This window comes from Pteropus medius, unplaced genomic scaffold (genome assembly GCF_902729225.1).
Source record: "Pteropus medius unplaced genomic scaffold, Ma_sr-lr_union100, whole genome shotgun sequence".
Lineage (NCBI taxonomy): Eukaryota > Metazoa > Chordata > Mammalia > Chiroptera > Pteropodidae > Pteropus > Pteropus medius.
This window is the reverse complement of record NW_024342474.1, coordinates 2,134,054-2,150,066: the sequence shown is the minus strand read 5'-3', so window position 1 is coordinate 2,150,066 and position 16,013 is coordinate 2,134,054. Positions and strand designations below refer to the sequence as shown.

At 35.8% G+C, this 16,013-nt stretch overlaps 1 pseudogene; it reads left to right on the top strand.

Moving 5' to 3' along the window:
• Positions 1-14,488, top strand: part of LOC120604854 (heterogeneous nuclear ribonucleoprotein A1-like) — a 27,712-nt pseudogene extending 13,224 nt beyond the window's left edge.
• The last annotated feature ends 1,525 nt before the right edge of the window (positions 14,489-16,013 follow it).

The window sequence follows — 16,013 nt, the reverse complement described above, 5'->3', positions numbered from 1 at the left end:
TTATATCAAGTTAAGTTTCCATTAAAATTAGATAAGAGAGTTGTTTCTTTGCATATTTTTACCAATCTGATGGGGAAAAAAATTGCATATAATTTTTGTATTTGCCTAATGTCTGAAAAATATGTATTAAATAAATAATTTTTCATTATAAAAAAGCCATACTGTATCCAAAAAAAATTGAAATAGATACTATAATGTTGGGAGAACCTCAAAAAGCCACAGGGAGAAGAAATGGGGAAAAGCATAAAATGAGTTGTTTTGCTTTAGTCTCTCCACAGGCAGAACAAGGATGACTGAATCAAACTCTGTGTTTCAGTGTGCTAGCTTTGTCCCAACCAGGCTGTTGGGACATATAGGGACATGGAGTCATATCCTCCACTCTCTCTCTCTTTCAAATACACAACTAACAGCACCCGTGAATAGTAAGCTTTCCTTTCGCAAGCCTGCCATAACAAGGTCTAAAACTCTCAAAACAGTTGCCACACCCTTCCTGTCATTGAAGACATAAGTGTATGTATCTGTTGCCACAACCAGTTGTAAACTCCTAGAGGGATCCTTCGTAGCACCCAGTCATCCAGTGCATTGTCTGCTTATGTCTCTTGATATTTTTTGGAGAAAGGGAGTGGTTGTCAAAGAGAATTGGAATGTAGAGCATTTAATTAGAGCTCACTAAAATATTTTTCATTGTTTCACTGATGTTTAATTCTGTGACATCGATAATGTTAGATTCTAATAATTACTATACTTTTCATCATTTTCCTCCAAAACCTTATGATTGTTTTGCCACTGTGTAGCTTGGGTGTTTTTAAGTAGTTATTGAATTGCTTCAAAATTCCATTAACTTTTACTTTTTATCTACTGTGCTCATTCTTTTTGTCCATGAAATTTGACTAATGGAAATTGATTTCTTTCTCCTAAGTGTCATTTTCTTGCCACATCTAACCCATGCTGCTAACTCATAGGTTTTGATGCAGTCACCTCTGGTGTTAAATTTGTAAATTATGCTTATATTTCTTATACTTGAAGAATATTATTTTGCATCTTTCTGTAGGTATTTTATCTATAATAATCTGTTCCATTGCAAAGGAATTTTCACTTTTTTTTTTTAAGTAGAAACTCAAATGAGATCATTGCTATCTAATTCAACAAACATTTGAATGTCCCCTTCTGCTCCAAGTCTTTGGGGGCAACTGTTACTATTATCTTTTATTGCAATGACCTAGGAACCATTCATTATATAACTAGGCCTTAGTACTACTCAGTGCACAGGGAAGATACCTTGGTTATGCTTGTCTTTGGTCACTTCTACATTCTATTAACTCTCTGTGTGACCTTGGGCTAATCACTGGATATCTCTGAGCTTTAGTTTTCTCATCTGTATCTGAATCACAGGGTTGTTGAAAGATTTCTATAAGAAAAAGTAAGAAAAAGTTAGAAAAAGTTCCAGGAAAGGTGCCTACCACATAATAGGGTGTTAAATAACAGTTCATTATCTTCTCTAATCATCTTCTCAGATTCTCCTTTCTTCCTATTTCTGTTCTATACCCTAAAGGCCTTGTAATAGCAGACTTTTAATAGCAGACTCTGAAAGCCTGAAAAAAAAAAATAATGTTCAAAAGAAATAAATTTTAGGCATCCAGAGAAGCGATAGGAAAGAATTCTAGGGCCAGAAGAACCTCCAGGTCTCATCATACTGCACTGTTTTAAACTATGCTTTCTGACTTTATCCAAGAGCCTAACCTCTGGGCTCATTTTTACATCAGACAAAAAGAAAACCAAAAATTGAGTTTTTCAGAATATTTGAAATTAGATGAGTCACTTGGGAAGAGTGCAGCCTCCTTCTTAATTTTGGCCACGGGGTTTCATATCACTCTAATGAGAAGAGAGGAGGACAAGATAAAAAAATATCTTGTAAGAATTGAAGGCATTGTGGAGTCTCTGAAACAAGTGTGTTACTGGCTATCGGCACATTATTGTTCCCCAAGTCTCTCTCTCTTGAAAGCTTTGTGGTTGTGTACTTTGAAATTCAATAACAAAATAAAATGACGGGTGTGGTCAGGTGTATCTTATAGTTTTCCAATTCTGTAAAGTAGGAATTCTCTAGGAGGATTTTAAAGTACTTCTTACTTTTATTAAGTGTCAGTTCTGCTGTTCAGCAGTAATTAAACAGAAAGGAAAATGTCAAGAATGATAAATTACTATTATAGGTTTATTCTTTCTTTTTTTCAGAAACTAGTCAGCTCTGTATCATGAGATTCTAAAATACTAACTTTGAGGGTATTGAAGGAGAAAGACTTCCTGCTATATTATTTTCAATAAATGATGTCTCAAATCCATGTAAATTGTAAGGTCTATGATTTAAATACAACCCACCATGCCTAAATACCCCATGTTTATTCAATTTCATTTAGAACTACTTGACCCTGCAGAAGTAAGTCACACTAGCTGAAAAAGGCACACATGGCCCAGTTTACTACTATATTGATAACTATATTTCAATATTCAACATAGGGAATAAAGTGGAGGTTAGCGAATGATTTTTCTGAATAAAGTCAATCATTATTAAACCTTTCAAGAGACAAATTTCTAAGAGCCTCTGGCGTTCTATTGAATCCAAATAAAGCCTTAGCAACCATGATGAAGAACATTAAAAGCCAATTACTTTTTCAGAGCATCGTATTTCAGACTGTAAGTCTCATTATTTGAGATAATCAAATTTCCAGCTTATTTCTCAAACAAACAGAAGTTAAGATAATAAGCAAGGTGGAGGTATAGAGCAATTTAAAGACCTCAACAATTGATTAGTTTTGGATGACTATATCCAATTGCAATGAGAGTATGTGTGAAATCTAGAAATAGTTCAAATCAACATTGGGTATTAGAGTTCTCCAGAGAAACAGAATCAAAAGAAATATATATCTATATCTATAATCTATAATCTATCTACATAGGGATTTATAATATTATGAAGAATTGGTTCACATAGTTATGGAGGCTAAGTCCTACAATCTGCTGAGAGCCTGTGGTAAAGTTCAGTCTAAGTCTGAGGGCCTGAGAACCAGAGCACCAACATTTTCACTACTTATAGGCAAATAATCAGAAAATTAGTTGATAACAAGTAAGTAAGCACAGAATAATTAACCCTAAAGATATAATAGCTAACATTAATTTAACATTTATTATATTCCCAGCTCTGTTAATATTTATGATTGCATTTTATATTTACAACAACCATTTTACAGATGGGGAGCCTGAGGCCCAGAGAGTTTAAGTAGCTTGCTCAGTGTCACCCCTCAGTAAAAGGTCAGTAGGTCTGACAGGAGTCATTGCTTTTAACCACAATGCAGTGTCTTCCTCTCATTTCATGAGGAGCAGCATTATATCCAAGGGTGGAGGAATCATTATACTCAAGGGTGGAGGAAGTATAACAGAGAGAATCAACAGAAGAATAAACTCTGACAAGTTTTACCAGATTTGTTTTAATACTTAATAAAAATGTTAACATGAGTTAAAGCTTGATTTTTTAGGTTCTGCCAGGAAAATTACAATTTAATACTGTATAAAAAAAAAAAAAGATAGCTAACAATTAAGTGGCTCACTTCCATAAGGAACAACCATTTTGGGGGGCAAATAGCTTTAGATTTGAGACTATTTCAGCCTTTGGGAGTAAAAGAAGACCTGTATTTCAAACTTTATTATGTGTTTTGCCAGATCTACATCAATCCTTTCAATCATAAAATTGACAGTTTATAGAGTTAGATTCTAAAAAGCTTGCCATATTACCATGCATGTATTTTATTGTGCAGTTAAAAGCAAGATTATAAAAATAAACATTTTATGTGCTATTCATATCAAATTTTCTAAATAATCCTTTTAGAAAAAGAGAAAACTTTATGTGCCTTTTTTTTTTTTTTTTATAGTGGAGCTTACCTAAAATAGCAAGTTAGGGATATAGGGTTAAAGACTTTTGAATTTATGCTCCTTTTCAACAAAAATTAATTAACTCCACTCTGGCAGCACTAATTTCTAACTCACTAGCATTCTTCTCCCTATTTCTTCTGCAGCTCTCCCATTCTTTTTCTATCTCTAAAAATCCTGCCAATTCCCATGTATTAACAATTAACATGATAATCCAGCCCATAAAGATCAATCATTTCTCACCTCTGCACAAGGGTAAAGCAGTCAGTTGATTTTGGGGCGTTGTTGTATATTGTGCCAGACAGACTCTAACATGGCCTCCCATGGTCCCCATCTGCTGGTGTTCATGCCTTTGTGTAACCTCCTCCCCTTTGGTATGGGTGAGAACTGTGCCTTGCTTCTAACCGATAGAATTGACAAAGGTGATGGGATGCTACTACCCTGGTTACATTATATTACATAAGACTTCATCTTGCCAGCAGACTCACTCTAGAAATTCTCCTTGCTCATTTAATGAATTAAGTAGCCAGATTGGAAAGCTTACATGGGAGGACCTCTAGGAATGATGGGCTACCTCTAGGAATGGAAGATGGCCTCCAGACAGCCACCAAGAAGCTGGGTCTTCAGTTCTACCAATGCAAGAAAATGAATTCTACCAACAACCTGAGTGAGCATGGAAGTGTTTTCTTCCTCAGATGAAAAGGTAGCCTGGCTGACATCTTTATTACAGCCTTGTGGAACCCAAAGGAGTGGACCTAGCTAAGCCATGTCCGGATTCCGAATCCACAGAAATTGTAAGATAATTATGTGTTATTTTAAGTCACTAAATTTGCAGTTAATTTGTTATGCAACATGAGAAAACTCATACATATGTCTTCCTCTGAAAACTCCAACTCAAATACCTCACACTGAAACCTTCCACACTTCTAACTCTGTCTCTTAATTGCTTGACTTTGCAGAATCCTCCAGACCTTGGCTTCCCTTCTTCTTGTCTATATATTAACTTCCTCTTAGATATACAATCATATTCAACTTAGAATCCATATTTAACTTAGAATCCATGGTTTATCACTTTATCTACTTTCTTGCCAATATCCTCAACACCCTATTGCATTTTCTTCCATAGCAAATACCTTGTAAATCTCCAAACCTGAATAAATCCAACTATTTTTCTTCACTATTTTTACCAATGATGATTGAGAAAATCATTCAACTGTACAAACTGGTGCTATAGAAAATTAATGGATACAGAAACATTTGTTTTATTAAAAATAATCAATAATGTATGTGTCTTTTGCAAAAAAAAAATGTAAAACAGTGACAAAGTACTAGATGCAAATTTAAATAAGAACCCTCTTCACTGGTGAATAATGCAAAAAAAAAAAAAGTGATTTCTTCAGTACTTAGGTAATGCTATTTCAACTATATTTTTAAGTCCTACAAACACTTAATTAGTCTGTCATTCTGGATATGCTTGATTCAGGATGAGAGGATTCCAAGAATTCTCCCTTGCGACTCAGTAAAAGTATGTCATAGACTTTCTATTCTCATTTTAGAAACAGTAATATTCTTCATATTATTTGGTAGAAAAAGCTACTTTGATATTCTAATTTGCTTTGACTTAAGATATTTTCAGTTAGAATGCTAGTGCCTCCTAAGGGCATCCTGGAATTGTTTTAATGGGTTACCATTCTCGGGAGTATAAAATATACAGCTAAACATTTTGTCAAATGTATTGGATTGATGGTTCTTTGTTACTATTCTTGTCATATACGAATAAAAATTCTCTGCTGCTTTCCTCCCACCAACATCATTTCTATATTTTACTTTTTTTCAGATACAGAATATTCAGAATGTAGGCAGATAGTATTATTTTAATGAATTCTACCTGTTTATAATATAATTAGCATTGTATGTTCAGGACAGCTTTGTCATCTGAGATCTAGTGTTTTTCAATTCTAAGAGTATGTAATCTTAAAATAAGTAGAAATTTTGTATTTTATTTATATTTGTAAGTATGTCAGGGAATTTTATACTTTCTAATTTTTTACTTCCCTAAAATATCTTAAATTATGTCCTTGCCTAGCTTTAACATTTTCTGGGTTTTTTTTTTTCTCTCTCTCTCTCTCTTTTTTTCTAACAACTTCACAAAGATAACCCTAGACACCCAAATCCAAATCTAAAAGATATTTTATTCTCTTTTTTCATAGGAATTATGTTTAGTTGATAATGGGCCATAAAATAATGTTTAAAATGAATACAGTATTTATTTATTCATCACTCCTTATAGAGCAAGCTTTATGCAAAGCTATGAATTCACTTTGTTAGTGTGCCTGCCAGATTCTGTGAAGTAGGTGAAGTTAATCATAAGTTTCTTTTATCCCCTGTCTACCCCCTTTCCATCCTTTCAGCAACCACCTTCTTATATCAAAGGAAAAAATGCCATCTGACAGCTGGCCATAAGCCTCGGTTCTTTTCCATAGGAACCCATTTATTTGACAAATGTCTACTAAATACTAAACACGGTGCTTGTGGAGATGCATTTCTACTCATTACCTTCTGCCTGTAATAGCTTACCCCTATGTATTGTGCTTCAACTGATTTTTACTGGTTAAATACTCTCCATTCAGATCTCAAATTGATCAACACTTCCTCTAGGAAGCCATCCTTGACTGAGCTCCGTGTCCCTCACAAGTGATCCCATGACACTTTTATTTGCTCCTTTTGTATCACTCTGTGTTACAGTTATCTGTTCATTTTGTGACCATGATTCATTCGATTGCTAGACTTTTTTTCAGTTGGGATTCTTCATGCCTAGTAGAGGACCTGATACATCAGTGCAGCTGAATAAATATGGAATCAGCGAGGAAGAGTGGCTCCAGTGCTATGAGAATCAAAGAAGCAATAGATTAATTTTCCTGGGAAGATTAAGGCTTGGTGGTTTACGAAGAACTTTAGAAGGATAGAAAGAATTAGGAGAGAAGGCATTTCAAATGAAAAGTTGAGCCAATAATGACGTAGGCTTTGTAAAAATCATGAAATATGGTGTAGATTGGAACAAGAATGCTGAATGAAGGCATTCTGGCTTTATTTTCTACAGTCAAATATAATGTTAAACTAGATTGAGGCAAAACCAAAAATAAAGTAAAAATAATCAGCTCCTAGTTTCCATTTAAGATGTTCATCATCCATATACATTCTCCACGTGTCTCCTCAAACTGCTTTTGCTAACCTGATCCCTCTATCTAAAATGACTGCATCCAAATACTGAAGTCCAGATTTTAGGTCTGCAACGAGATCTTCTTACATGTCAACTCCTGTATGAAACTAATAATATTAATAATAATAATGTTGGTGGTCATGCTAATTATTGAAAACCTACAATGTCCTAGGGACTATATTAGGCACATTAAGCATACTTCCAGTAATCTTATCAACACTAAACATAGGAATTTTAATCTCCATTTTATAAAGTGGGGAAAAGACTCAGAACTCTGGTTAAATCAGAACCCAGACAGTATTCGAACCAAGGTCCATTAACTTCAGTGCCTACACCTTCTCTACCATATTACCTCCTTCCTGGGCTTTCCTTCTTCGAGAGCCCCATAATAGCATCTTATCCATGTCTCAATCATAGCAACTTCCATGTTTCTCTTGTACCACACTAATGCTCCCCTCTTCATTGAGCCCTTTACCTTGAACATCCTGTGTGATTCCCACCAATCCCCAAGCATAAATTGTCCAGTGTGGTCAGTAGACAGTTGTTGAATGAAAATGCTCTAAAGGTCATTTTTTATAATATACCAAATTTAGCTGCATAACAAGATGCATGAAATTAATTTGTTCAAGGTATTAATTATATTTGAAGTTAAGCTCTTCCAAATTGTTTTCTGTTGTAGTTTTTACAGGAGAGAGAGAGAGAGAGAGAGAAAGAGAGAGAGAAGAAGGGAGAAAGAGAAGAGAAGGAAGGAGGAGAGAAGGAGGGAGGAAAGAGGAAGAAATTCTATCATTGGAATGAGATGCACTATTTTTGGTCACACAGGCTTAGGAGGAAATCATCTTTTATTCTTATTCATAGAAAGAGGCATATCCAATGCCCAATTTCAAAAGATTTTTGGCTTTCACCACAAATCTTCTCTGCAGTTTTTGAAAAGCAACCTTGGCCAGTAACTAGTATTCTGATTTCATAAATATAACCAGGAGTAATTGATGATTCTTCCTTCTACACAAGCAGGGAGAAAAAATTCCTGCTCTCTAATATATACACAAATTCAACGCCTCTTGAGTGATCTGGATGCTTAAGTTTTCCTCTTTGAAAATGTAACTAAAGCAATAGAATTTAACCAAATTGACTACATAGCTCAGTTTAAGATTTATTCATCATACAAAAATTAAAGTCAATTTAGTCTCATCAATAGGGCCTCTATTTCAGTTGTCACCAGAAATAACTTTACATGATTTCAGTCATTTCAGCATTTGTCCATGTAGAGCTTATTTCCCTTTGGATTACATAAGCAAGATAAAATGTATAAAATAAGAACTCAAAGGAAAGAAAGCAGTTTGGATATGGTGGTGGTGGTAGTGGTGTATGCTCTTACTCCTTGGATCCTGTGGAGCTGATCTAAACAAGGTACTATTTTGAAATGAAACATACATAAGACAGCTACAGAGATAGAAGGAAGCTAGCTGTAACAATGGTCTTTAGTTATTAAAGGTCCAATCAAAAATATGTTCATATTTTTCTTAGTCTTTGGCTTTTTAACATTTTTGATGAGTGTATATTTACAGTATCTATCTCATTCTAGAAAGTTAATTACACAATTTATAACTCCGATTTAGTATCCCACCATGCCTATTTCCTCTGAGAGTAAATATATCCAGTCAAAAAGAAATGACAAGTTGAAGAAATTCATACAAGTTCTTCCTCTGCACTTGACAGTTTATGTCATTGCTTTAGTCTCAATTTCCCTTTGTCAGCAAAAGAGGAATTACCCTAAAAATGTATCTTATACACACAATCGGAATGCATAGGGATGTGTGAGAAAGATCTGATCACTCCATGACTGAGAGCTTGTGGACTTTTATGTGTAGTCAAATGGAATAAAATCCCCCTCCCTGATAATAGGGGAGAAACTAAGGTGTCAGAGAGAAATTTGATGTGTGAGCCAGTGACCATCTTGTTTGGCTCCAGCTCAGACATTTTCTATAAAATTTATGAGAAGCCTTTCTAATGAAAACCAGGTCAGGAAAAGGCAAATCTACTTTAATGGGGTTGGATTTTTTATTTTGCAAGAAGAGTCAAAGACATAGGAGGCATATTTATTCCTCATAGACTAGACTACGTAGTCCCCAGAAGAAAATTAATTCTCACTGTGTTATGTGTTTAGCTTTAGGTAAATAAAGACCTGCAATATCATGGGTGAAGAGTTAAATGGGGTTAAAGCACCACATATTACCCACCTCAACTATGAGCCCAGAGTTTCTTCCCATCTCTCTGTGGAACAACAATAACCAAAAATTAAAATAATAACAAAAGCATAATCAAATGATTTTATTTCTACCCAGTCAAAACTTAAGAAGACAGAGTTTACAGGACACCAAAAGGAACTTGGGACAGGACTGTGTTATCCTGTGAGAAAGGGAAGCATACTATGAGGAGGGGGCTCATGGGACACAAAGACACCAGAAAAGAACAAGCTGGAAGATAAGCCACAGGGAAACAGTGATAGAGTCAAGGAACAAGAGAAGTGGTAAGGTTTTGTCCCACAGTGTGGACAAAAAAAATGAGATATCTGAAGAAAAAAAATTCTCAAATTTCTGGCACTGTACTGCTCCAGGATACCCACATGAAGTCTTCTTAAACCCTGATCACAGTTCAGTTTGAATTTAGCCTGGGGGAAAACGCCAGCACTAAGTGATAGGTAGGCAGTGGTAGCCACAGCCCATTATTCATCTGACGGACACTGGTCTGCCCTTTACAGATTCTACCTTGAGAGGATTTCCAACCTGCAGCTTACTTCTCTGAAGTTATTATAAATTTAATTCCCTGACATCTATGACCCAGAATGTGGTGAGACAGCCTCATAAAGGACAGGAAAGGAAGAGAGGCTAGCCACAGAGATGACATGAAGTTTTACCCAGAGACACATCTGAAGTCCCCTATGGCTGAGAAAGATGAGCCCAAAGAATCATCTTTCATCAATTTTTCTGGACTCCATTTCCCTAGGAACACAGCTACCTTTTCAGGAAAAAAAAAAAAACAATGGCGTGACCTACTTGAAGGGTAATCAGGGAACAAGAGCTTTTTTAAAATTTTTCTAGACTGTTTAAAGCTAAGTAAGGAACCCCTCCCTTTTTCCCCAGTAGGACTGAAAATTTATACCCCACTCCTTTGTTTGAAACAAGAGGCTCTGTACCCTCCATTGCATTCTCGCTCATTTATTCTAAGATACAAGAGAGTCGAGCAGTGCCATCTACCTTGAAGGCCCCTTGTCTCTCTTCTCCTCTCTGGGGTTTATGTTTTCATGAAACCCTGGGTCAGATTTCCAGCTCATATGCCTTCAGCAAGAACCAGGACCAAGCAGCTATTTCAGGGCATAGGTGTCAGCTAGAAGACTCTTCTGTTATTACTAATTTAAGAGTAATTCATATTGATAGGAAACTACTATTATCTACTACTTATTAACATCATGAGAGCACAATATTTGAAGGAAGATTTAAAGAAACAAAATAGCCAAGATATAGCTCATACGCTTAGTATATTAATATAAATTAATTTTAATCACTGTCAAACTTAATCCAATCTTGGTTTTATCTTTCCTAACGAACATGGACCACAGTTCCATGCTCCTTTCAGTGTGGGAGCACTTCTGTGTTCACTGAGGCTTATTCCTGAAGTGCCAGGCAGACCTCCTCCAACCCTTGTTGGAGTACCCCAGGGCATGGGAGTACTTTTATTAATTTTTTACAATGTATGGCTAGAAAAGTATGAGCCCTGCATTGATACTCTGCTTTGATAACTTAAAAATATATTTTCTACTCTTCTTCTGCTCCAAATCAAAGACAGCAGTCTCTTCTCAATGAGAACGCCTGGTTTTTCCTCCCGACTGTAGGCCCCTGCACCTCCCATCAGCCTATGAAGAACCAAATCACTGAGTTACTATAATATGTTTCTTCTTTTCCTCTAATGAATTAGGTCTGATTGCTAATAGAAAGGCAACATAAATACCTAATCTGAATAGAAGTCATAAAAAACGTACTAAGTACATGTTTCCTTCCACATTTTTTACTTCATTTCGTTAATAACTTACAAAAATCCAAGTCTTGCATTAACCAGAATAGGTCTGGCTGCTTCCTCACAACACAGAGTCCTGATAGCCGCTCTTCTTGATTTCTTCTAAAATACATCGTGACTTTGTCTCCCCCTATCGCTTATCCCATCATTTCTCATCTTTCCCAAAATAAACCCTTGAGCTATATGCAGTTGTAGCATTTTAGGTACCACATGTGAATTCAATAGCATTTTTCCTGATATCTATAAATATTTGTATCTGTATCAGTATATGATAGTTTGAATATTTTTAAAGAGAAAAAAACCTAAGTATTTTCCTCTGTGTAGAGGTTAGCACAGTGACACATGTAAAAAGACATTTAATTAATGGATTCTGTCATAATAAGAATCAAGATCATCCATCAAGTGCTCTTTCCATTAGCCTATACTGCCCTATTTATAACCATCATGCATTTTAGAAAATGAACAATCTTTCCATTTTCATGACTGACTACTCAGGGAAATTTGCTTGTCAATATAATAACTGTAACATGATGATAACATTTCCCACAGTTAGATTTAATGCCATGTTTACATATACAGATCGAAGATATGGATCTCGTCAGAACCAGTGAATTCACTCAAGAATCGTGTTAGTAATACTCAAGACCAGGAAGCTGAGACAATAGTCACAGTGATATGGAACTGAAAGATAGAAGGTGTGTAGATCCAGTCTACAATGGGCTCAGCAAGGCAATAGACCACTGGATAACTCTTTGTCAGATGTTCTTCAAATACAAATGCTTGGGAGCCATAATAATGATGGAAGCAAGTCAGAATTACAGTTCAAGCCTCTGAGCACTAACTTGAACATAACAGGAAAAAAATGATTATTTATTTTAGAATCCTTCACCATATCATTTCATGGAGTTTTGCTTTGGGGAACTGAAATATAAGATCTAGCCCAAGACACTTGCCCTGAAAATGTCTAAAAGGAACAGTCTCTTCTCAAATAATCCTGCTTCAGTTGGGGTAGAGAAGCTCAGTCAGAGTTCCTGATTCTATGAGGATTTCAACTGGAAAACAGACTATGTGTAATTAAAAACATAAAATGTTTACTACCAAATAAACTTTCCTCCCTACCACTGCCCCAGCCCACATTCTCACATAAGGGACAAATTGACCACTGTTTGGGATCAGAGGTAAGGAAAGAGCAGGAGAGATGTTTGTATCTACATCACAGAGACGGATAATATATAATTTCAACTAAACTGCAACTAGCTAATTCCTTACTTATCAATTTTTTTCCACTTCCTGATCTCATAGTCTACCTCAGCAATTACTTTAAGCACAAATGTTGTAAATACCTTTATAGAAAGAATGTAGCTTTTTAAGATCCTGAATAACCACAGCAATCTTGAGAAAGAAGAACAAAGTTGGAAGTATCACACTATCTGATATCAAACTATACTTCAAAACTATAGTAATCAAAACAGCATGGTACTGGCATAAAAACAGACACATAGATCAATGGAACAGAATAGAAAGCTCAGAAATAAATCTACACCTCTATGGTCATTTAATCTATGACAAAGGAGGCAAGAATATACAATGGGGTGGAGACAGTCTCTTAACAAATGGTGTTGGGAAAGCCGGATAGATATATGCAAAAAAAAATGAAACTAGATCATCTTCTTACACCATTTACAAGAATAAACTCGAAATGGATCAAACTTAAATGTAAGACTCAAAACCATAAAACTAGAAGAAAACACAGGCAGTAAACCCTTGATATTGCTACTAGTAATTTTTTTTCTGATATATCTCCCTGGACAAGGGAAACAAAAGAAAAAAATAAACAAACAGGACTACATTAAACTAAAAAGATTTTGCACAGCAAAGGAAACCATCAACAAAATGAAGACAGAGATACGTTCATTATATCACTCCTTTCTGTCAGTGGACACCACAGAGAAAGCATTGTCAAAGACACCCCTCCAGCAGTCATCACGCCTAAGCTGGAGTCTCCTACAGAGCCAAACAGCTGCAGAAGCTTTTCATCAAGGGTTTGAGCTTTGAAATAACCAATGAGAGTCTGAGGAGCCATTTTGAGCAATAGGGAATGCTCACTGACTGCGTAGAGATGAGAGATCCAAACACCAAGCACTTCAGAGGCTTTGGATTTGTCACTTATGCCACTGTGGAGAAGGTGGATGCAGCCATGAATGCAAGGCCACACAAGGTAGATGGAAGAGTTGTGGAACCAAAGAGGGCTCTTTCAAGAGAAGATTCCCAAAGACCTGGTGCCCACTTAACTTTGAAAAAGATTTTTGTTGGTATATTAAAGAAGACACTGAAGAACATCACCTAAGAGATTATTTTGAACAGTATGGGGAAATTGAAGTGCTTGATATCATGACTGACCAAGGTAGTGGCAAAAAGAGAGGCTTTGCTTTTGTAGCCTTTGATGATCACGACTCCGTAGACAAGATTGTCAGTGAGTATCAGATGATGGGCATTTGCTAACGGTTTTGAAATCTGCATTTTATTCTAAACACTAAAATTTTCCTTTTCTTTTTATCTTTGACATTTTTTAATTCAGAAATACCATACTGTGAATGGCTACAACTGTGAAGTAAGGAAAGCCCTATTTAAGCAAGAGATGGCTAGTGCTTCATCCAGCCAAAGAGGTTGAAGTGGTTCCAGAAACTTCAGTGGTGGTTATGGAGGTGGTTTTGGTGGGAATGACAACTTTGGTCATGGAGGAAACTTCAGGGGTCAAGTTGGCTTTGGTGGCAGCCATTGTGGTGGAGGATATGGTGGCAGTGGGGACGGCTATAATGGATTTGGTAATGATGGAAGCAATTTTGGAGGTAGTGGAAGCTACAATGATTTTGGCAATTACAACAATCAATCTTCAGATTTTGGACCCATGAAAAGAGAAAACTTTGGAGGCAGAAGCTCTGGCCCCTATAGTGGTGGAGGCCAATACTTTAGCAAACCACGAATCCCAGGTGGCTATGGCAGTTCTAGCAGCAGCAGTAGCTATGGCCGTGACAGAAGGCTTTAATTACTGCCGGAAACAAAGCTTAGCAGGAGAGGAGAGCCAGAGGAGTGACAGGGAAGCTATGGGTTACAATAGATTTGTGAACTCGGCCAAACACAGTGGTGGCAGGGCCTCGCTGCTACAAAGAAGACATGTTTTAGAGAATACTCATGTGTATGGGCAAAAAATCCTTGAGGACTGTATTTTTGACTAATTGTATAACAGGTTATTTTAGTTTCTGTGGAAAGTGTAAAGCATTCCAACAAAGCGTTTTAATGTAGTTTTTTTTTTTTTTTTTGCACCCATGCTGTTGGTTGCTATATATAATAGTCTGATCATGATGCTGAATAAATGTCTTTTTTAAAATGTGCTGTGTAAAGTTAGTCCACTCTGAAGCCATCTTGGTAAATTACCCCAACAGTTTGAGGTTAGATTTCCTTCAGGGTGATGCTAGGTTCCATTTGAAATTTACTTGCAACCTGCTTGGCCACAGAAGCCATTGTCTTCAGAAACCTTAGTGTAGTTGAATTGACAGTTACTGTGTTGGGACCTGGAGTTCACCATTAAAAGAGTCACCTAAGCAGAGTAATGAAGATTTTTTAGTTATTAATGATGTTGGCACATCCTATGCAATATATCTGAATTGAATTATGGTACCAGATAAAATTATAGATGGGAATGAAACATGTATAATCCATTATCATGTGTAATCAATAAAAAATTTAATATTCTCTTTAAAAAAATCAAAACAAAAAGACAACCTACTTAATAGGAGAAGATATTCACCTACAATACATGTGACAAGGGGTTAATAACCAAAATTTGTAAAGAACTCATACAACTCAACAACAACAACAACAACAAAATCCAATTAAAAAATCGTCAGAAGACCTGAATAGGTATTTCTCCAAAGAGGACCTACAGATGGCCAATAGACATATGAAAAGATGTTCAAGGTCATGAATCATTAGAGAAATGTGAATTAAAACTACAATGGGATATCACCTCACACCTGTCAGATTGTCTATCATCAATATATTAAAAAATAACAAATATTGGTAAGGACGTGGAGAAAGGGAAACTTCATACAGTGTTGATGGGATTTGTAAATTGGTACAGCCACTATGGAAAACTTCAGGTTATTTATCCAAAGAAAACCAAAACACTAGTTCATAAAGATCTATGCACCCCTATGTTCACAGCAGCACTATTCATACTAGCTAAGATCTAGGAGCAACCTAAGTGCTCATCAATAGATGATTAAATAAAGAAGTTATAGTAAATATATACAATGGAATATTATTCAGCCATTTAAAAAAATAAAATTTTATCATTTGCAATGACATGGATGGACCTAGAGGGTATTATGCGAAGTGAAATAGGTCAGACAGAGAAAGATAAATACCATATGATTTCACTTATATGTGGAATCTAAAAAAAGAAATGAACACACTAAATGAAAAACAGACTCACAGATACAGAGAACAAACTGGTGATTGCCAGAGGGGAGGGGAGTTGGGGGGCTGGGTGAAAAAGGTAAAGGGATGAAGAAGCACAAATTAGTAGTTACAAAACAGTCACGGGGATTTAGAGTATAGCATAGAATATATAGTCAATATTATTGTAAGTGTTGTGTGTAGTGCCAGATGAGTGCTAGAGTAATAGGGAGGATCACTTCATAAATTACATAAATGTCTAACCATTGTACTGTAAACTTGAAACTAATATAAAATCATTTTTAAAAAAAGAAAAAGAAAAACTTTACATCTGGAATATCCA